This window comes from Aquarana catesbeiana, linkage group LG11 (genome assembly GCF_042186555.1).
Source record: "Aquarana catesbeiana isolate 2022-GZ linkage group LG11, ASM4218655v1, whole genome shotgun sequence".
Classification (NCBI taxonomy): Eukaryota; Metazoa; Chordata; class Amphibia; order Anura; family Ranidae; genus Aquarana; species Aquarana catesbeiana.
The window spans coordinates 207,795,533-207,819,525 of record NC_133334.1 but is presented as its reverse complement, the minus strand read 5'-3'; the positions used below and the strand labels follow the sequence as shown (position 1 = coordinate 207,819,525).

Sequence of the window (23,993 nt, the reverse complement as noted above, 5' to 3'; positions counted from 1 at the left end):
TTGGAGCCGTACCTAGTTGCCTGTAAGGCCAGATGCTGGTACAAAAAAGTGTCTGTTTATTTATTTCAATTGGCTTTGTTGAACGCTTATGTGCTATACAGAGCTTCAGGACAGACTGGATCCTTCCTTAAATTCCAGGAAGAGATCGTCAGAGCCCTTCTGTTTCCAGACGGTGCTCCACCTCATCTTCCCAATCCAAATGCAGTAAGCCGGCTGCATGAGAGGCATTTTCCGTATGTCCTCCCTAGTAACCCTACCCAACGAGCCCCCCTAAAGAAGATGTCGTGTCTGCAGCAAGTGTGGATATAGGCATAACACCCACTATTATTGTCCCTCCTGTCCTGACAATCCTGGTCTTTGCACTGGTGAATTTTTTGAACGCTACCATACACTAGTTGGGTATTAGCGTAGGGTACAGCACTGCACAGACTAGGACATACTTTCACAGGGTATTCCATGATGCCATCGCATTCTATTGCTCTGCTCTTTTTTACTGTATTCTATTCTGCAATGTTTTATTGTTATTATGTTTTATCATGTTTGCTTTTCAGGTATGTAATTTTTTATACTTTACGGTTTACTGTTTTTATTGTTAACCTTTTTTTGTTTTCAGGTACGCCATTCAGCTGCAGCGCGGATTTATCTTGACAGCAACAGCGGTTGATCCCACGATACATAACGCCGTGACTCCAGCGCTGTAGGCGGTGATTTCACCACCACAGTTAAGAAAAAAAAAGAGTATATATGCCGAAGCATGGGCGCAGCAGGGGTGGAGGAGCGATTTACTCCTAACTTTTGGGTTGCATGCCCCCATGCTTCGGCATATATATATATTTTTATTTATATTAGGCACAGGTTGCGTTAAAAAATGTTTTATTTTTTACTATGTTTTTTTTTGTATTTGCTTTGCAGGTATGGTATGTCTTACTGTTATACTGTAATGTTACTTTGTTTTATTGTTAACCATCATTTGCTTAGCAGGTACGCCATTCAGTTGCAGCGCGGATTTATTTATCTTGACAGCAACAGCATTTACTCCCACGATACATAAAGCCGTGACTCCAGCGCTGTAGGAGATGATTTCACCTCCACAGTTAAAAACAAAATGGTGCATGTATGCCCATCATTAGACGTGGGTGGATGAAGGGAGGTATTCTAATGGTGGGCATAGCCACCGATCAATCTTTTTTTTTCGTTCAGCCCACAGGCTGCATGAAAAAAAAAAAAAAAAAAAAAGATTACAATATATGCCCAACAAGGACCAGCAACGTACTGGTATGTTGCTGGACTTTGAGTGGTTATACCAGAATGATGCCTTCGGGTTTAGGTATCATCTTGGTATCATTCTTTTCAGCCAGCGGTCGGCTTTCATGTAAAAGCAATCCTAGCAGCTAATTAGCCTCTAGACTGCCTCTACAAGCAGTGGGAGGGAATGTGCCCCCCCCCACCGTCTTCCATGGTTTTCTCTGGCTCTCCTGTCCCAACAGGGAACCTGAGAATGCAGCTGGTGGTTCCGCCAGCTGACCATGGAGCCGATCAGGGACCAGAATGGCTCCAATCATCTCTATGGCCTAAGAAACCGGAAGCTACGAGCTTCATGACTTAGATTTTGCTGGATGTAAACAGGGCCATTGGGAAATTGGCAAAGCATTTTATCACACCGATCTTGGTGTGGTCAGATGCTTTGAGGGAAGAGGATTGATCTAAGGTCTAAAAATAAAAATGATAAAAAAAAATAAAAATGAAAGGAACAGTTTAACCCTTTCATGACTAAGCCTATTTTTGAAATTTGGTGTTTACAAGTTAAAATCCGTATTTTTTGCTAGAAAATTACTTAGAACCCCCAAACATTGTGTATATTTTTTTAGCAGAGAATCTAGAGAATAAAATGGAGATTGTTGCAATATTTTATATCACACGGTATTTGTGCAGCGGTGTTTTAAACGCAAATTTTTGGAAAAGGGACACTTTCATGAATTTTAAAAAATCCAAACAGTAAAGTTACCCCAATTTTTTTGTATAATTTGAAAGATGATGTTACGCCAAGTAAATAGATACCAAACATGTCACGCTTTATAATTGCATGCACTCGTGGAATGGCGACAAACTACCTAAGAATTTCCATATGCGACGCTTTAAATTTTTTACGGTTACCAGGTTAGAGTTACAGAGGAGGTCTAGTGCTAGAATTATTGCTCTCACTCTGACAATTGCGGCGATACCTCACATGTGTGATTTGAACACCGTTTACATATGCGTGCGCGACTTCCGTATGCGTTTTTCTTGCTGCGCGAGCTCGCGGGGATGGGGGCGCTTTAAAAAAAAAAATTCTTATTTATTCTATTTATTTTTAAATTCATAAATTGTGTTTAAAAAAAAAAATGTTTTGATGACTTTTATTGCTGTCGCAAGGAATGTAAACATCCCTTGTCACAGTAATAGGTGATGACAGGTACTCTTTATGGAGAGATCGGGGGTCTAAAAGACCCCCCATCCCTCCTTTACACTTCAAAGTATTCAGATCGCTGAAAACAGCGATTCTGAATACTGTGTACTTTTTTAAAAATGGCGCCATTGGCAGCCGAGTAAATGGGAAGTGACGTCATGACGTTGCTTCCGCGTTTACAATTTGAAGGCTGGAACGAAGCTGCCCACAACTTTTTTCCAGCCCGCCCCCAGCTGCCGGAGGCATCGAATTGGTCACCAAGCCTCCGGATCGACCGGGAGGCCCGGTAAGAGCGGCGGGAGGCGGTGGGAGGGGGGGGGGGGAGTCCCCTCCCGATGCTCCGGTATAACAGCCGAGCAGCTTTTAGCCGCATCGGTTGTTATACATGGATAGCCAATCGCTGGCTCTAAACAACGGTACTGGGATGATGCCTGCAGTTGCGGGCATCATCCCGGTATAACCCCCGAAAGCCGAGTATGCACACATGCGTACGGTCGGCGGGAAGGGGTTAAAAATAAAAGATATAAGCAAAATAAATACTTAAAAAAAAAAAAAAGCACCCCTGTCCCCCCCTGCTCTCGTGTAAAGGCGAACGCAAGCGTCGGTCTGGCGTCATATGTAAAAAGCAATTGTACCATGTATGTGAGGTATCACCGCGAAGGTCAGATCGAGGGCAGCAATTTTAGCAGTAGACCTCCTCTGTAAATCAAAAGTGCATAAAATGCCAGGACAGTTCAACCCCCCCCCCCCCCAAATGACCCCATTTTGGAAAGTAGATACCACAAGCTATTTGATGAGAGGTATGTTGAGTTCATGGAATATTTTATATTTTGACACAAGTTGCGGGAAAAAGACAATTTTTTTTTTTGCACAAAGTTGTCACTAAATGATATATTGCTCAAACATGCCATGGGCATATGTGGAATTACACCCCAAAATACATTCTGTTGCTTCTCATGAGTATGTGGATACCACATGTGTGAGACTTTTTAGGAGCCTAGCCGCGTACGGGACCCCAAAGCACTGCCTTCAGGCTTTCTAAGGGTGTAAATTTTTGATTTCACTCTTCACTGCCTATCATAGTTTTGGAGGCAATGGAATACCCAGATGGCACAAACCCCCCCAAATAACCCAATTTTGAAAAGTAAATGCCCCAAGCTATTTGCTGAGAGGTATGGTGAGTATTTTGCAGACCTCGCTTTTTGTCACAAAGTTTTGAAAATTGAAAAAAAAAACATTTTTCTTTTCTTTCTTCATTTTCAAAAACAAATGAGAGCTGCAAAATACTCACAATGCCTCTCAGCAAATAGCTTGGGGTGTCTACTTTCCAAAATGGGGTCATTTGGGGGGGTTGGGGTGCACAGGTGCCCCTGGAAGACGTAATCTATTTACGAAACGACGCGTAGGGCTGAGCGACTTGTTTGCGTCACCTTCCACTGATGTTGTGATACCAGCAGGACGGGCTGTCTGTGAGCATCCGGCCGGTGCTCCAGACTTCTTTCCATGAGCGTTCTTTTTTGATTTTACATGTGAATGTATACTTTATTTGTTTTGATCCTATTGCTCTGCTGAGAACCAGATTTTCTGTTGATCCATCCATCTACACCGAGGTCCTTGATGTTTCATCCCAACGTTCCATCTCGGCTTTATGGTGGTCCAGAGCAATAAGATCTAAACAGCTTACTCAGACCCTCTGTAACGGGGGGGTCATGGGCTTCTGGTAAGCGGCCAGTCACTCTACACATGGTGGTGGACCCAAGCACTTTTGTCCTCATTCAACAGGACCTTCACTTCATTTAATCCAACACACGGGTGTTATAATTTTCACATATGGACTCACATCAATTTTTCTTTATTATTTAATTTATTTATTTTTTTTTCCTTTATTGTTGCACATTAAGATTGTAGTTTTGATGTCAGTTTCATCGATTACATATTTATATGATATATGATTTTACACATATATTTGGATTCTAAAGGTGATTTAATTACCACTTATATATACATCTGTTTGTCATTAGCGCGATTCAATACTTTTACAATGTTCATGTTTTGTGTTTGTGTCACATATAGGAATTTGCAGCTTTTATAATATTTCACTTTGTTACCTTTACTTGATTTTTTTGATTATTTAATTTTACTTATGCGCCTAGCCTAAAACTTTGCTGCTGCTGGACAAATTTATACTGCCGTGTCACCTGTGGTCTCCTAATTCCTGTAGTGAAACACCTGCCTGTACTTCTTTCTATAGCATATTCCTGCCAATCCTGCCTATAAAAAAACTTGCCCCCCCAGCTGGCTAATTTTATATTTCTTTATCATCTACAGTCAACTAATTTTTAATGAGAACTTAATAGAAATTGGCCTGTGGCAGGACAGTTTTATATAAGCGGGTCTATTATTGGATGTTAGAGCATGGATCACTGATAAATTCTGGAAATTCTCCACAATGGAGTTAGAGAAAAATAAAACCTGACATAAATGGAACTCTTCAAATAATAAATGGAATTCTATGAAAAAAAATAAAAAAATGGTCAGCTTTAAATTCTCTATTTGAAGCGTAAGTTTTGTTTAGCGAAAACATCCACTCCGGGTGAACTTTATACATTACAATGTTTTTATAGAAATACATGGTGCACCACTATTGCCAATAAATATATGTGCAAATGTGAAAGTAATGAAAGTAAACAAATACAGGAAAACTATAATAACAACTTCAGCCCCAAATAGAGCTTTCTTTTGGTGGTATTTGATCACCTCTGCGGTTTTTATTTTTTGCACTATAAACAAAAAAAGAGTGACAATTTTGAAAAAAACAAACTTTTTTTTTTTTTTACTTTTTGCTATAATATGTATCCCCCAATTAAAAAAACAAAACTAATTTCTTCATCAGTTTAGGCCAATATATATTCTTCTACATATTTTTGGAAAAAAAAAAAAAAAAAATCACAATAAGCGATTTATATTTAGTATTTATCATACTAAAAAAAGTATATTGATTGGTTTGCGCAAAAGTTATAGCATCTACAAACTATGGGAAAGATTAACTTTTTTTTGGCATTTTTATTCTTTCTTTATTTTTTTACTAGTAATGGCAGTGATCTGTGATTTTTAGCGGTACTGCGACATTGCGAGGGACAGATCGGACACTTTTGACACATTTTTGGGACCATTGATATTTATACAGCGATCAGTGCTATAAATATGCACTGATTACTGTGTAAATGTCACTGGTAGGGAAGGGGTTAACACTAGGGGGCGATCAAGGGGTTAAATGTGTGTTCCCTAGATGTGTTCTAACAGTGAGGGAAAAGGACTGAATAGGAACAAATAATATGTCTCCTCTCCCCTGACAGAACAGGGATTTGTGTGTTTACTAACACAAATCCCCGTGCTGGCTCTCGTGCATGCGCAACGCGTCCCCCGCCACGTAGCAGGCATGCGTGCACCCTCTAGCGGTTCTTAAAGGGGACCCCGTACCCATACGGGGATTCGCGCAGCGGTGCCATTGTGCCACAGTAAAAGTAGGTGAGCCGGTCGGGAACCGGCTAAATACCAAAAATATGAAATAAAGCTCAGTCAGTCAACACAGTGTCTAGTCCTTATTGGAAGCACAGTCTCTTCTATAGTGTTCTCAAAAATACCAGCCGAAATGAAACATGCTGGCAATGGTGCTGCTTCATTGTTATCATATCTTTTATGATCAAAGTGTATTTATTATGCACAGAGGAGCAGCAGCTGGGTTCAAGGTAGAGAAAAAAATAGCAGGAGCTATGAAAATGTGGAATAGACTCCATCCAGAGGTGGTTCTGTCCAGCTTAGTAGATTGCTTTAAAAAAGGACTGATTTCTTTCCTAAATGTACATAATATAACTGGATACTAACATTTATAGGTAAAGTTGATCCAGGGAATATCCGATTGCCTCTGGGAACTTTTTCCCCTACTGGATAAAATTGGATCATGCTTTGCTGGGGGTTTTGCCTTCCTCTGGATCAACTGTGGGTGGGATTGTATGACTTTTTTTTCCCCCTTGGTTGAACTAGATGGACTTCTGTATTTTTTCAACCTGACCAACTATGCAACTATATTTAAAAAGGATTTAATATCATTACACACAGTTAGAAAGAAACCCCACAAGTAGAAAGTTTAACCAATAGAAAAATGAATAATTAACCACCTGCTGACTGCTTACAGTAAATATACTGTGAATGGGCAGCAGGTGCAGACATGTACATTGTCAGCTTTCTTCTGGCAGATGTGTGATTGGACACAGCACAAGTTCGGCTGAAACTTGCTGATTGGCTGTGTCCAATCACAGCACAGAGTTTGTGTTTATAAAACACACAGAACTCTGTGTATGGAGAACGGTGATCAGGCTGCTAGCCAGATCAGTAAGTAAAAGCAGAACACATTACATTTGTTGGACACACAGTTAACCTCTTGGTTCCCCCTTAATATTAACCCCTTCCCAGCCAGAGTCATTAGTACAGTGTACCATATTATCACTGATCACTGTATTAGAGTTACTAGCGATGTCAGTCCGTTTGTGTTCTCCAAGCCAGCTAGTGTCTTTTGCCCAAATGCCCGCCACACTATTAAAGTAAGTCGTTGATCACAGTCATTATAAGTATAGCGTATATTTCGAAGATGCTATAACTTTCACACTTTCACTTCCTGTTGTCTCCTTTCCGTTTGCAAGTAGGAGTCATTTGTAAGTTGGATGTTTGAAAGTAGGGGCCTGCCCTATATACTCTGCAGAAATTGGGGCCTTAGGTGTTGGTGTTGCCACAACACTGTAAGCCCTCACAGTTACTCTTGGTGGGCGTAGGAACGGGCCCTGCTGTGAAATATTAGATCAAGAATTGTACTTACATGCCATTGTTGAACAGGGGCAGAAAAAATTGGGCCTTGGGCACTGGTGCTGGTGCCACAACACTGCAGCCCCTTACAGATACTCTAGTTGAGCGCAGCAACGAACCCTCTTGCAAAATATTGCATCAAAAATTGTAATTACACGCCCCTGTTAAACAGGGGCTGAAAAATTGGACCTTAGCCACTGGTGGCGGCGCCCAGAACCAAAAATGTTCTTACAAGCTATCAGCATGATCATTGAGAAGGAAGAGGATAATCACTCAGCATAACAGGATGGTCACTCAGCATCAGCATAGGCAGTCTTGAAGGGATCTCACATTTCAAAAAAAATTATTCGGTTACATCAGCATCAGGTGCCTGGTAGCTAGTGGTGATCCAAGACTAATTCATTTTTATGAAAGTCAGTCGATCGACTGAGTCGGTGGACAGACCCACCCTGTGATCGGTTACAAAGCCTCCAGCAGCACTGAATGTGCGTTTCGAAAGAACGCTGGATGCAGGACAGGCCAGTAGCTCAATTGCATACTGTGCAAGCTCTGGCCAGTGATCCATCCTCAAGACCCAGTAACCCAGAGGATTTTTGGTGGGAAAGGTGTCCAAGTCAGATCTTGCCCCTAGGTATTCCTGCACCATGTAAAACAGACGCTGGCGATGGTTGCTGGAACCGATCATACCTTGGGGCTGCGGACTAAAAAAATTGTCTGAACGCATCGGTCAGACGGCCACCTTCTCCACCGCTCCTTCTTTGACTGACCGAAGCCTCAGCAACACGTTGTCCAGGAACAGGAGTCTGTAACTTCCCAGTCTCTGGGAACGCGTTGCACAGACCTTTCTGCAAGGCCCCCCGAAGATGTTTCATCCTCTGCTCCCTCTGCGACGGCAAGATAAGGTCCGCAACCTTACCCTTGTAACGTGGATGAAGGAGAGTTGCCAGCCAGTATTGATCCCTCTCCTTGATACCGCGAATACGAGGATCCTTCTGCAGGCTTTGCAGGATCAGGGAGGCCGTGCAGCGTAGGTTTGCTGAGGCATTCGGTCCAAAGTCCTCTGGGTCACTAAGGATGACATGATCCGCAGCCACCTCCTCCCAGCCACGTACAAGTCCATGGGTTTCTTAGGACTGTAAATGATCCCTTGAAGACTGCTGATGATGCTGAGTGCCAGGCTCCACCTCCATGCTGACACAATCCTCCTCCTCATTCTCTTCCTGTGTGATCGGCGGGCACGCAGGAACACTGTCTGGATAAAGGGGTCCTTGAGGGGTAAGGAAGTCCTCCTCTTCCTCCCTCTGTTCTGCCTCAAGTGCCCTGTCCATTATTCCACGCAGCGTGTGCTCCAACAGGTGGACAGGAGGTACAGTGTCACTGATGCATGCACTGTCATTGCTCACCATCCTCATGGCCTCCTCAAATGGTGACAGGACAGTGCATGCATCCCTGATCATAGCCCACTGGCGTGAGGAAAAAAAACAAGGTCCCCTGACCCTGTCCTGGTGCCATAGTCGCATAGGTACTCATTGATGGCCCTCTGCTGCGTGTGGAGCCGCTGCAGCATGACTAACGTTAAGATCCACCTGGTGGGCATGGCACAAATTAGGCGGGTCTTGGGCAGGTTAAATTCCTTTTGGAGGTCAGCCAGCCGAGCACTGGCATTATATGACCTGCAGAAATGCACACAGACTTTCCTGGCCTGCCTCAGGACATCCTGTAAGCCTGGGTACCTGCCCAAGAACCGCAGCACCACCAAGTTAAGGACGTGAGCCAAACAGGGCACATGGGTCAATTGTCCCTGTCGGAGGGCCGAAAGGAGGTTGGTGCCATTGTCCCAAACCACCATACCTGCCTTAAGCTGAGGTGGCGTCAACCACCTCTGAACCTGCCCCTGCAGAGCTGACAATCTCTGCCCCAGTGTGGCTCCTGTCCCCCAAGCACACCAGCTCAAGCACCGCACCGGTGAAGGAGAGAGGTGTGGCAGAATCACCACTAGTAGAATTGTGGAGGCGTGGTGGCGGAACAACCTCCAGCACTACTGCACCCTGTCCTGCATCCTTCCCAGCTGCCAGAAGAGTTACCCAGTGTGTGGTGAAAGATAGGTAATGTCCCTGTCCATGCCTGCTGGACCATGAGTCAGCGGTAATATGCACCTTACCGCTGACTGCCCTGTCCAGCGAGGCCAAGACATTGCCTTCCACATGGCGGTAGAGAGCCGGAATCGCCTTCCATGAGAAAAAGTGGCGTTTGGGAACCTGCCACTGAGGAACCGCACATTCCACAAACTCACGGAAGGGGGCAGAGTCTACCAACTGAAAAGGCAGCAGTTGAAGTGCTAGCAATTTTGCCAAGCTAGCATTCAACCGCTGGGCACGTGGATGGCTGGGAGCGAACTTCTTTTGGCGGTGCAGCAGCTGGGGTAGGGAAATTTGCCTGGTACAATCTGACGTCGGTGTACCGATAGCAGACTGCCCCCAAGTACTTGGCTGTGACACACCTAATTCTACACCTTCATTCCTCTCAGTGCAGGTCTCAGAGAGGACTGAAGGTATAGTGGGGTTGGAGATCCCAGCTGATGAGGAGCAAGGAGAGGTTCTCTTTGTTCTTTGGTGTGGGTCTTTTAGGTACGCTTGCCAACAAACTGCATGGCAGGTCAACATATGTCTGGTCAAGCATGTGGTGCCCAAGCGGGTGACGTTTTGGCCACGCAAGATACGCTTGAGACATATATTGCAAATAGCAGCGGTGGGATCTGATGCACTCGTCTCAAAAAAGGCCCACACCAAAGAACTTTTGGAATAACGCGCAAAGACAGCAGCGCCCTGCATGTGCGGAGCTCTGCGGTGTGATGCAGTCGGTGTGCTGCCCTTAAGCTGGCCCCTGGAGGGCATCCTGCCTCGTTGGTGATGTGCCTCCTCCTCCTCTCTCCTATCAGGCACCCACGTGGAGTCAGTGACCTCACCAACCCCTCCCTCCTCATCACTGGAGCAAACCTGCCAGTATGCTACAGCTGGGGGAACATGACTGCCAGATTGCTGTCCTTCTTGGGCACCCCCTCTCTCTGGGCTCATGTTACTGCCTTCCTCTAGCTGGGTACCAGCATCAGAGCCTTCAAAACGCTGGGCATCCTCCTGGAGCATGTACCCAACACTGTGGTCAAACAGTTTGGGGGACTCCTCAGGAGGACATGGTGGGGCTAGGGAAGGAGTGACTGATGCCATTGAGCCGAGGGAAGAGGCCGCGTTGGCAGATGCTTTGCCAGACAAAGTACCCTGAGCCTGGGTGAGAGAGGATGAGGAGGATGAGGACGGCTTGGTCATCCACTCTACCAAGTCTTCCGCATGTTGCAGCTCAACACGGCCAGCTGCCGAAAAAAAGGACAAGCATGTCCCACAGCCATGTGCTGATGAGGATGCAGCGTCTCCACGACCAGCACTGTTGCCTCTAGACACAGAGCCTGCTTTCCCTCTTTTATTGGTTTGTGACTGTCTGCCTCTCCTTGTTGGCCTTCCAGACATACTAATGGCCTGCAGTGAGATGTAGCTGCACAAAGCTGGGATGTATATATATACACTGATACTGCAGCTAGCAGAATCAACTGCCTGCTTGTAGTATTATTAGTATGAGAACACCAGCAATTGTCTTCAGGTAGCTTTAGGTGCACACTGTGCAGAGGACGCAGTACACTAACTGTAAATACTGTAGCTGCCTGCCTGTGGTATTAATAGGAGCAGAAGAACACCAACAATTTTCTTCAGGTAGCTTTAGGTGCACACTGTGCAGAGGACACAGTACACTAACTGTAAATACTGTAGGTGCCTGCCTGTAGTATTAATAGGAGCAGAACAACAGCAATTGTCTTCAGGTAGCTTTAGGTGCACACTGTGCAGAGGACGCACTACACTAACTGTAAATACTGTAGCTAATAGGATCAGAAGAACACCACCAATTTTCTTCAGGTAGCTGTAAATACACCTGCCTGCCTGTCAGTAGGTGAATTACGGCTCTCTGTACAGTTGGCGCTGTGATTGGCCAAGCATGCGGGTCTTAGTGCATACTTAGCCAATCATCAGCCAGCAATGCACTGCGATGCCGCAGTGAATTATGGGCCGTGACACGCCACTCGAATTTGGCGCGAACGGCCCATATCATTCGTAATTCGACGAACGGTTGAACGAGCGAACACTCGAAGCTCATCCCTACTGCCCATGGTTCTGCACCTGCTGCTGTGTCTTCACATTGGTCAGCTTATCAGTTCGATTGCTGCTCAGCACCTACTGCAAGGTTCTTCTGGCCAGGATCTTCTACAAGGCACCCATGCCAGTCCGTGCTTTGTTATATCCTGTCACCACCGTCAGGACAAACAGGTCAGGAGATATAAGGGAAAGTCCTCTCGTCAGCTCAGAGTTCATGGACGAAGAATTGGTTGCTCCAGCATGACCAATTCTCTCACATGCCTTTGCTGCTGGAGATCCGGGAGAATAATCCTAATGATTTCAGGAATTATCTCCGTATGACGGACCCCGTTTTTCACCGTCTGTTGGCTTTGCTGTCCCCTTATATTACCAAGCAGGACACCTGCATGTGGCAAGCCTTCACTCCCGAGCAGAGGCTCGTCGCCACCTTGTAGTACTTGGCAATGGGGAGAAGTCTCCAGGATATCAAGTTTACGACTGTAATCTCCCCCCCAGGCTCTGGTACTACGACAGACTAAGTTTTTTGTCAGACCAGAGTGAACCCAGGACATCGCTTTCAACCCTTCCTGCCACACTTCCTTCCACTCTTTCTTCCACATCAGATGAGGCGTCCAACGTACAACCTTGGCCTTCCACCCAGGAAGAAGATGTGGAGGAGCCCAGCTTGAGCCAGGTCTAGCATTGTTCAACATACTTCTTGTCAAAAACTTAATGATGTTAACTAGATGTTCTTATTGATCACTAATTTCTGATTTAACAAAGTGGTTTACATATCAATAGACAGTAGTAGCCAAAAATGATTGGGACAAGAATGAAAAATGCTGGGGTCAGAAGGATAGTCTTTTCTATTTGGTAACATTCAATTTGCAACAGTCATGAGCTCAAAATTGTGTGTGATTGATGACCAAAAAACTAAAACTATGTCCCATTTTCTAAAGAATTTTTGGATTCCCCAGTGGGGCTTTAAAACAGCAAAGTACAACATTGCAATAATCATTGATATTGGTGTTGTGAAGTCTTCACAACACCAATATCAATGATTTTCGCAATGTTGTACTTTGCTGTTTTAAAGCCCCACTGGGGAATCCAAAAATACTTTAAACAAATCAATTTCGGGGTGTGCAGCTTTTTTGGTCTCTTTTATATATGTCTCCCTTTAGTTGTAGCTATGTCTCAATTTCATACACAGGAAAGTCTCAGCCAGGAGGAGGCCGTGGAAAGTGGCAGCCAGGAGGTGGCTGTGCCCAGTAGCCTGACTGAATCCCAGGTTCCTCCCCTCCGCCTTCCAACAAAAAGGACCAAGAAGATGAAGAACCTGGAGGAGTCAGCGACTTCTTTGATTCGGTAGGCTACTGCGGTCCTCACAACCACCCCTAGTGTCCAGAAGGCTTTTGCGTGTATGACGGCCAGTAAGATGCAAGTAATGGAGGAGGGCCAATGCCTCATCTGTGAGGAGGTAATATTTCAGGCCCTAAATAAGGGGGTGAGGAGCCAACTCACCAATAAAAGCCACGTATGTGAGTTGGACCATACTCCTCCACCACCTCCAGAAACACCTCCAACGCCACAGCCTGGAAGCAAGCGTGCAAGGAAGTCTTGAGAGTGATGGGCTGGGTTTAGTCTGGTCTGGCAAAAAACGCAGGCTGTTGCAAGACCACAGCCTCCGGACAAATATGTCATCCGCTGCTGCTCCCAATCTCTTGGAGTCCTGGACCGTATTGTGCTCCCTATTAAATGGACTCCTCAGGCTTCCAATTTGGCTTGTCAAATAATTGATGTCTGCCCTGGGGTACAAAGGCTTCCCCAACTCCAACTGTTTCTCCAGCGTTGCCTTCCTCTTTATTTTGATAGGACCCCTAATAAATTTTTGTTTTGATAAATACTTGGCTATGCGTTTTACTTCAAAAAGGACAGTTTGTTTGTGAGTAGGCAGATACATTTCAAAAATACAAATGTCAAATTAACAAGGGACACCAACACCACCCAACCTCTTTGAGGTTAAAAAATACAAAGATAATAATGGTGTTGTGGTAACTTGACACACAATAAGACAAAAATTATTATAGAGATCACTATATAAAAAAAAAAAAAAAAATATGTAGATCTTGAGAAAAACAAAACAAAAACAAAGATTGTTCAGGATATCATGAGAACTCTTAAGAAATCCGTTTGTCAGAACTGTGTGTGTGAATATCAGCAGCAAAGCAACTTCATTATTCTAGCATTCTAAAGAAGAAGAGAATGCGCTGCATTGAAAGATTTAAAAATTTGCAGCATGACGAATGTGCTATCTCTATTACGAACGCTAGTTTTACAAGACTGAGTGCTTCCGTCTCGTACTTGATTCTGAGCATGCGTGGAATTTTGTGTGTTGGACTTGTGTACACACGCTCGGAATTTCCAACAACAAAGTTTGTTGTCTGAAAATTTGAGAACCTGCTCTCAAACATTTGTTGGTGGAAATTTCAACAGCAAATGTCCGATGGAGCATACACATGGTCGGACTTTCCGACAACAAGCTCACATCGAACATTTCCCGTCGGAAAATCTGATCGTGTGTATGCGGCATTAGGGTAAAATCAATTGTTCCCTAACAATTGGCCAAGGCAACTATACCTGGCATGTAATTTTAGGAGCAACCCTGCCTAGACATTAGGATGCTATATGAATGAAAGGGAAAGAGGTTGAAAATAGTAGAAAATAGGAGGAGCCTAGAAAGCACATAGAAACCTTCCCTGGTGTGAAAAGGTAAAAAAAAATATGAATAAATTATATCATGGCTAAGCTTAAATCAGGAAACATAATTATAATAATAAAATGAACAGCATAACATAAATAAAAAAGTGACAGGTAAAGTGATACAGTAGGGGTACCCTTGTATGTATTTATATGAGGTTGTCATATTCCCTCTTAAATGCCTCTTCTCAAAAGGAGAATGAAACTTATGCCGCGTACACACGATCGGACATTCCGACAACAAAATCCATGGATTTTTTTCCGATGGATGTTGGCTTAAACTTGTCTTGCATACACATGGTCACACAAATCTTGTCGGAAAATTCCGAACGTCAAGAACGCAGTGACATACAATATGTATGACAAGCTGAGAAAAATGAAGTTCAATAGCCAGTGCGGCTCTTCTGCTTGATTCCGAGCATGCGTGGAACTTTGTGCGTCGGAATTATGTACACCGATCGGAATATAGTATCAATGGAAGGTTTGGGACTTTGAGTGAGGCACGGGGTAGTACCTCCATCCCGGATTCAGAGAAACAAGAAGGGGCAGTGGGACTTTAAATGAGACAGTTGACAGATTGGGGTTAGGAGTAAAAATACAAAATTATTATTATATGTATTACATGTGGAAGGTTACCTGTGCATGTGCACCAAGTATATCCTATATACATACATGCATAAAAACAAAAACAATACAGAATTCCAGCAATGAGTAACTAACACATATATCATGTGGGGATTGTACATATTGAGACTGGGAACCACACAACATCATGATGTAAAAAAATAAGTCTAAAAATTGATGCATAAATAATTCATAAAAGTAGGATCCTAAAGAACGCACAGTGGCTGCATCCATCATGTCCGACGCGTTTCTGTGAAATACACTTCTTCAGGGGGGGATGCTCTAGGATTTCTGAAATAACAAAGTATAGTAACATCAGGAAGTAGACTAGCTGGTAGCCAGATACTTCCTGATGTTACTATACTTTGTTATTTCAGAAATGTGTTAGTTACTCATTGCTGGAATTCTGTATTGTTTTTGTTTTTATGCATGTATGTATATAGGATATACTTGGTGCACATGCACAGGTAACCTTCCACATGTAATACATATCGGTACGAATCATACGCAATAAATTGTATTTTTACTCCCAACCCCAATCTGTCAACTGTCTCATTTAAAGTCCCACCGCCCCTTCTTGTTTCTCTGAATCCGGGATGGAGGTACTACCCCGTGCCTCACTCAAAGTCCCAAACCTTCCATTGATACTTGATACTTGGGATGGAGACAGTTGACAGTAGCAGGCAGTCATCCCCTGCCTAGCTTTGTTTGGGGTTTCAATGTGTGTTAGTGAACCTTTTGGTCTACACACAGTTTTTTGCAACATTATGTTGTTTTTCATCCTGGGTCACTGTATACATCCTCCAGCATGGTGGCAAGTCCTGGGCCATGTTCTTGTTTCTATATCCGGAGCTGCGATGCGCTCTGCGGGCCCCCCCACCCCCTCCACGTCCACCCCAGGGGGGGTCGGTTTGGTGTGGGGGGTCGGGTGGGTGCCGCACATCGCATCAGCGCCACGCATCACTCCTGCACGTGACATCACTGGTTGGCGCCGCTGTGCGGGAGTAGACCTTTCCATCGTGCCGACATGGCTGGACGTGAGGGCGCCTGTCATGGGCGGACTCTCACTGCCCAGGCAGGGGCCACTCCCCACGCCTCGTCGGCCCGGCGTGACGTTGGTGGCAATCGCCGATGCAGATGGGCTGCATATCAGGCGTCTCCTCTCGTGCAGTCCTCCTCTCCACTCACATGCAGACGCCGCACTTTTTGGACAATTCCTGTTTCCAGCACCCCAAGGTATTATATATATTTATGACCATTTTTCTAAAGTTCTTACTTTTTCCACCTTTTGAGCTCAACAATTTTGGTACATCTTAGTGGATTTATTTATCCATTTCAGACATGCTCCCCATCCATTGAGGATCATTGGTCACCTTATGGAGGAGTTGATATGCACTGAGTGGAGGATGCCTGGTTGCGTCTGTCGTGTGTTGGATCCCTTGTCGCCTCAGCTCCGGAGGGGGGCAACGCTTTTGACCCAGTACCTGTACCTCACCATAGCTTGGCCACGTATGTTAATATCCAGAAATTGACGTGTTGTCCTTTCTGGCTACCAGCTAGTCTACTTCCTGATGTTACTATACTTTGTTATTTCAGAAATCCTAGAGCATCCGCCCCTGAAGAAGTGTATTTCACAGAAACGCGTCGGACATGATGGATGCAGCCACTGTGCGTTCTTTAGGATCCTACTTTTATGAATTATTTATGCATCAATTTTTAGACTTATTTTTTTACATCATGATGTTGTGTGGTTCCCAGTCTCAATATGTACAATCCCCACATGATATATGTGTTAGTTACTCATTGCTGGAATTCTGTATTGTTTTTGTTTTTATGCATGTATGTATATAGGATATACTTGGTGCACATGCACAGGTAACCTTCCACATGTAATACATATCGGTACGAATCATACGCAATAAATTGTATTTTTACTCCCAACCCCAATCTGTCAACTGTCTCATTTAAAGTCCCACCGCCCCTTCTTGTTTCACCGATCGGAATATACGACAATGGATTTTGCTGTCGGAAAATTTGAGATACAGATCTCAAATTTTGTGTGACAGAAATTCCAATGGAAAATATCCAGTGGAGCCTATACACGGTCGGAATTTCTGACAACAAGCTCCCATCGAACATTTTCCGTCGGAAAATCCGACCATGCGTACGGGGCATTAGAAAGGCTTTGGCACTTTCATTCTATTCTCTGTTCCAAAGAAATTGCTGTTTGTTTTTACAATGTTCTTTCTAAAAATTGATTTCTTAATAGAAAGATATTACTTGATTATTACCTCCAGGGGCAATCCCAGGGCAGTAATGAGAAAAGCTGCAGTGTCTGCATCCCTTTAGAAGTAGATGAGCGGTAAAGTATTTCAGAATGAACATTAAAATAAATGTTATAGTTAGCCTGGAGTTTTTTAAGGATATGCACAATCTACATTTTGCTGTGTAGCTAGTTTGAATTGAATGATTGGAGTTTCTGCTACACTTTCCACCTCATGACAGCAAATGATTATTTTTGTTGAACATATTCTATAAATTCCAATGTAAACAGCACAAACTGTACATTTATAGTATGTGGTCTCTAAAATCAACTACAACACAGCTTCATCCAGACATTGAAACTGCATCTCACTGTGCCTGATTTCATAAAGTGATGTGAGGATATGAAAAATTTCAGCGGAGAGAAATATGTAAGCTGCCATTACCCACCTCTTTCTGAATAGACTAGTTGCGTGACTGTTCCTGGTTTCTGAACTTTTTTACTCACTGGTCCGTAACAAGTATGCAGTAAAAGGTCAGACAGAGGTCATCGGTCCTGCTTACATGTTACCAGTCAAAGGCTCAAAGTATTGAAGGCATTGGATGAGCATGGCAGAAGGAGAGACCAATAGAAGCTCAGGTATTACTCTCAGCACAAGTTTTGGGCCTGCTTACATAGAGCCCAAATTACTAGTATTCCAATGTGCATTAACCTCTCAGAAAAACATGGCGCTCGATTTACTAAACTGAGATTCAGGGCCCATTAACCCCAGCTGGTGTAGCGGTATGCTCTGTATAACACATACTTGCTGGTGTGGGGTAGGTAGGGGTGGTGAGTTGGTACAATGAATAGCACTATTTATAGTTTCTTTTTTTTTAACTATATCACAAAATGACTTTTTATTACATTTTTTACATCACTGCTCAACGCAATCTGGTCTTGTAAAAATGTGGTAAAAAGTTGGCAATCTCCTGCATTTAAAAAAAAAAAAAAAAAAAAAAAAGGTGTGTTGGCAAATAGGCAAATTTCAGTTTGTGAGCTAATCAGATCTTTGCGCCGGCTATGCTGCCCTCCGATAACCGGTCGGGGAAACCTAAAAGACAAACTGCAAAAACAGGAAACAGAGAGCACAGAAGCCTAGCACATTACCTTTGTGATAACTTTATTGATAAAAAGTATATAGATGTATACTCAGAAGTGGCAAAATCACATGGGCACATAACAATCCACAATTGACTCCAAACAGTCTCATCCACTGGGCAAGTTCCAAAAAGTGTGAAGATTTCCAAACGGGTGACATGTTTCGAGGGGAGATCACCTCTTCTTCAGAACTAATGATGTCTATGTTGCTATTTGTCAGTATACATCTATATACTTTTAATCAATAAGGTTATCACAAAGGTAATGCGCTAGGCCAGTGATGGCGAACCTTGGCACCCCAGATGTTTTGGAACTACATTTCCCATGATGCTCATCTACACTGCAGTGTGCATGAGCATCATGGGCAATGTAGTTCCAAAACATCTGGGGTGCCAAGGTTTGCCATCACTGCGCTAGGCTTTTGCACCCTCTGTTTCTTGTAAAATTACAGCATGTTCCACTTTTTTCAGCACACACCAACACAGTTACTTAGTTTGAACCAAAACAAAAAGGACATAAGGCAAGTTGCTTTGTCCATGCTTTGGGACTGCTTTGAGCAAGGCTGCCCAGCACCTTCCAAGGCATATGGTGTGAATGTATCCAGTAAGAGCTGTAAAAATGTGGAATAGACTCCCTCAAGAGCTATGGAACAGAGAATCTTTGGATCGGCAGCACACCCACACAGAAAGTAAAGTATAAAGTCTTTATTGAAGCATAAATATTAAGAGCATTGGATGGGTACAGGCAGGGGAAATGCAGCTAGGTTGACGCGTTTCACACTATAGAAGTGCTTTGTCAAAACACTTGTAGTGTCTCTTTTTCTCCCTCAAGAGCTAGTTCTGGCCAGCTTAGTAGCTTGTTTTAAAAAAGGCCTGGACTATTTCCTAAATGCACATAATATAACTGGATACTATTAGGTAAAGTTGATTCAGGGAATATGCGATTGCCTCCTTTGGCATCAGGAAGGAATTTTTCCCCCGCTGGAGCAAATTGGATCATGCATTATTCCCCCCCCTTCTTCTTGATCAACTGTGGGTATAGGAAAACGATAGCCTGTATGGGGTGGGGGATGGGGGTAGGTAGGTGTAGTGATGGGTGCTGGGTGGTCTGACGGTATACCCATGCTGACTGCTCTGAGTTGCATACTCCTGGGGTTCTTTGGGCTACGCCAGATGACAAACCGGGTCACTAACCCTTGCACGTGAGATAACTCTTCACCCAAAGGCGTGCTCACCTATGCCTGAGACCAGACAGGGCCATGGTCATGTAAAGAATCAAACATTAAGGCGGCTCTCTGACTCAAAGGTGAGCAACATGTGCGTAGTACCAAAATATGGGGTTCCTCCTTAAGCTGCTTTGTTCCATGTCCTACACACTTGTACTGATATATGTGTTGCATTCAGAGGGACAGGCTGAGCCTCTGCCCACTACACCAGTCAGTGTACCTCTGGTACCTCACTTCCAGTAACAGAATAGGGTCCCCCTTCGCTACCGGAAGATCTGTCACCTAACCATGTACCACACCAATGACTGGTTGCTGTTGTTCCTTGCAATTACTCATGGCAACTACCTCCTCCTCCTGGTCTTGCTGAATGAACCTTTGTCATAGGGATGTTACCCATACCCCAGATTGCTGTAATTTACCCATGTTCTTTAAGAAGGCACCAATACTCAATATGCACTCCTTGAATAACTTTAGACCAGGCTCTGAGCAGTTGAATCAACTTTTACTGTAAACTTGGCACAACATGTATAACATGCAATAACATCTTTCTCCTAACTAAACCAAGGAAAAGAAAAACAGCACCTCTAAGTGCAGTATTGGTAAACCATTTAATGATAAGTCAAAAGTAAAACTACTCACAAAGGGAGCATAAACACAAGCATGATAGTAATCCTGCAGCAAAATCCGCAGGTGGTTTTCTCCTAAACGTCCATGTCTCTGAAGTGCAGCTGACAGCTCGTGCAGGTGGTTTCCAGCATTCGCAACCTATGAGAACAGCAGGGAACACAATGAAGATATTTGCCAGCACACCATGGAACGACGTAGATAGCGTTCAAACGTGTAATTTATTGCATGATCCCAACACAAGGAGAGTGCAACGTTTCAAAGTCACGCAGGACCCCTTCGTCAGGCATGTGAGGAGGGGTCCTGCGTGACTCCGAAACGCTGCACTCTCCTTGTGTTGTGATCATGCAATAAATTACAGGTTTGGACGCTATCTACGTCATTCCATGGTGTGCTGGCAAATATCTTCATTGTGACTTGAACCAGTATCCAGCTGGTTGTTGCTGCAGCACCCATACTCTTGAGTTCATCCAGGAATGTGTGCGATGGGAATATGAAGTATTATCAGCAGGGAACACAGGGGCGATCAGAGATGACGTCACTTCCGGGTGCAGGGTGAGAGGAGGTGGCTTCGCGTTCGGAGCATGCTTGCTCCTTCCTCAGGCCATACAAAACGCGTTTTAACATGGTTTACCAATACTGCACTTAGAGGTGCTGTGTTTCTTTTCCTTTGTTGTATTGCAGGGACTGCTTCTAGCTCTTCAGAAGTCCATGTCTTTGGGGGTTCCAGTGTGGACCACAGGTCCCAGCAAGTCTCTGCACATATACATAGTTTTGTGTCCCCTCCCCCTATTATCTGGACCTCTTCCCTTCTATGGACCCCAGAGAACGGCTGCTAACACATCGTGAAAGGCAGCAAAACATTTAACCTTTTCCCCCTGATTTGGGCAGCCCAATGCCAACGAAACATACAGTACGCCATCTGCCTACAAGTGTATATGGTGGCCAGCAGGATTTTTTTTAATGCAGAGGAGACATGCTTTCTCTTCTGCTTTAAAGTCACTTACCTGCCTGTCTGCCTCAGTACGGTGAGCTTGAAATGCTCAGATCACTGTAGAAATTTGGCAATGCCGAAGCTGACGTCACCCTTGCCCAGCCAATAAAAGCAGCTGGCAACCAAGACCCAGAAGTCGGCCACCAAGAAATGTCAGCGGCTTGCAGGGAGCTCCAGGATGCCGCATAACTGGGTCCAGGGTGAGTATAGTACTGCTTTAAATGCACCACAACAGACCAGCTTGGTGTGAATAGACCCTTAATCATCTCAAAATCACAGAAGCAGAAACAATTTAAAAATTCATGAAAATAAAAGCATATAATTCATCCCCAGGAATTTTTATTGTAAGTTTCATGGATAATTTCAACTGTACTTTATCACTTCTACATGACAATAGTTTTGGTTTCTGCCTAAAATGCTAAACGAAGACTGGTAGCACTAGTCATTTTCTGTTTAGCTGTCAGCCATTAGCCCTAAAATCAATTATATGGGGGTGAAAAAAAAAAAAACAGAATGATGTTGTATTTTAGTTTGGTTAAAGGATACTGAAAACACAATCTATACATTTCATTTATTGAGTAAAACCAAGTTTATGGGATATTTATTCAGAATGTGCTTATTAAATGTCCTGCTTTAACAGAAATCTAACATGCTAAAGTGTAACCTGTAAATACCCTAATTCTCAATCTTCCTCTGGTGCAATGATATCAATTATTTACTTTCCTGAATAGAAGCCTAGGTTCACACCTATGAAATTGGTGCAGCTCGCGTTTGTAGAGGCACAGTAGCCCATTCATTTGAATGGGCTGCTGTACCAGTGGGAAACTGAGGAAATTGGTCTCTGCACCTTTTTAAAAATCACAGCCACATGAAATCGCATGGAGCTCTTGGTTTTCAGATTTGCCTGCGGGTACGTGTGCGATTTACACGCATTCCAACACCTGCATATACACAGACCGATCCTAACATTTCCACACTTGTACATCATATTCTTTAACTTACTGGCCAGTGTAGCGTTCCCCTTATTGTTATTTTGTACATTCCTAAAATATCAACACCATGAGATAAATAACGAATGTGTTTTTATGTTAGTGAATTGACTTTTAATGATTTATCTCAATTTTTATGTGGTATTTACCTCACATATTTTGTGAATTTGCAGTATTTACAGCAAATTCAATATTTTACTTTGAGGAATTGACTCTTATTGTTGCATTTAATTTTTCCAAAAAATATTCAGGAAACACAGCTATCACATGCAATAACCATTCGAGAACTGACCCCACAGTGGTGTATCGAACTTATCTTATAAAATACATTTATCATAATAGAATATTTTTTTTTACCTGTTTCCTAGGAATAGCCGAAGGTATCATGTGGTTATTTCTCAGGCAAGTGAATTAGAATATTAGGTAGTTCCAGTATAGCAAGAGAATGTCCATCCAACACTGGTCTCTTTGGAAGCTGGTTGATTTAATTGAAAATCAGAAGGGCAGTTGGTCCACCCTGAGAATTGTCCTAAGGATTGCCATTACCTAATTAACAGCTTGGTGATCCAACTATGTGTATATCATTTGAATTGCTTTTTTGCAGTAAACCTTGATGCTTGCAAGCTTGTGTAATCCTTTTGAGCATATGATCCACCAACACACTCTTTCAGCAGCATGTTGGCATATCACATTGTGAAAAAATAAAAAAATAGAAATATTTAAAAGGAACAGAGTGTGATTTTCTACATGCTTTCTTTAATTTATTATGGTCAGGAAATAAAACATAACATTAAAAAAATAATATAGTAAATATGAAATATTTCATATTAATATTTTGCTTCTATCTGGACAGCAGGTGGAGCTCTAGTCTCCTCCCATCAGTAGCATGATTACTTTTCAGCTGTGCTAAAACAGAATCATTGTTTACAAACTCTGAATAGCTCATTGCAGCATCGATAGGAGTTTAACTTCAGACAAAAGGAGCTGAAAAACAAAAAATATGACAAAAGATGGAATGGTGATAATCCATATATACCAATATATTTCTTAAGCCATATCCATGAAGCACCAGCTAGGAAACTATTATTGAAAATATTTATTTGGGATTTTTTGTCATATGTGACATTTCATACCCAGGCCTGAAGGCACATTTTAAAGTGTATCTAAACCCCAAACCAAAAAGTTAGCATTTTGCAGTTTACCAGTCCTTAGATGTGGTTGCATTAGTTTTCTTTTTTCAGGCTTTTTTTAAATTTCATTTCCACCAGGTAATCCTGTGGCTATCACACATCCAGACCCTGGGTGACTACGCTCACTCCTTTATTCTATCTATGGAGGAGGTCATGACTGATGCTGAGGCTGGACTCCAACCATATCTGCCTTAGTTCATGCGCAATTGTTCATTTAAAATAGTTGTTTCCTAATGATTTTTTAAAGAACACATTTGCATGAATTGGTGTTTATCAGGTTTAAATTTTAATACTTAAGTCACAAAAGATAACCAATTTTATTAATATAAGAGGGCATAGAAAGGGAAAACATGGAGAGATTTTGATTTATAACATGGGTGGTTTAGGCAGATTCCAAGATTGCTTGAGTCCTGGGAGCCCATGGCTTCATGCTGTCCAACATACTGCAATTCCAGGGCATAGCCTCGGTCTTGCATAGCTGTACAGGCTCCACTACTGTACTGAAATTGTTACTGATTTCACTACAAACTTTGAGCTTCTCACAGTTTGTATTAGAAGCTACAGCAAGTCAGGTAGAGCCAGTCTCCTTTCCTGGCTGGAGGACATCCACCATCATTTAATCCAGTCCTCAAGGCGCCCCAACAGGTCATGTTTTCAGGATTTCCCTCAGATAGAATGGCTGTGGTCATTACTAAGGCTGTGA

The 23,993-nt window shown here is 43.3% G+C and overlaps 1 protein-coding gene across 2 annotated transcripts in view; it reads right to left on the bottom strand.

Moving 5' to 3' along the window:
- The window catches only part of LOC141112398 (uncharacterized), a 157,962-nt gene extending 135,199 nt beyond the window's left edge, over window positions 1–22,763 (bottom strand). For both annotated transcript variants that reach the window (XM_073605213.1, XM_073605215.1), the window contains exon 1: window positions 22,458–22,763. The gene's annotated coding sequence lies outside the window, so the exon portion shown is untranslated. The remainder of the gene's footprint in view (window positions 1–22,457) is intronic.
- Window positions 22,764–23,993: the final 1,230 nt, after the last annotated feature.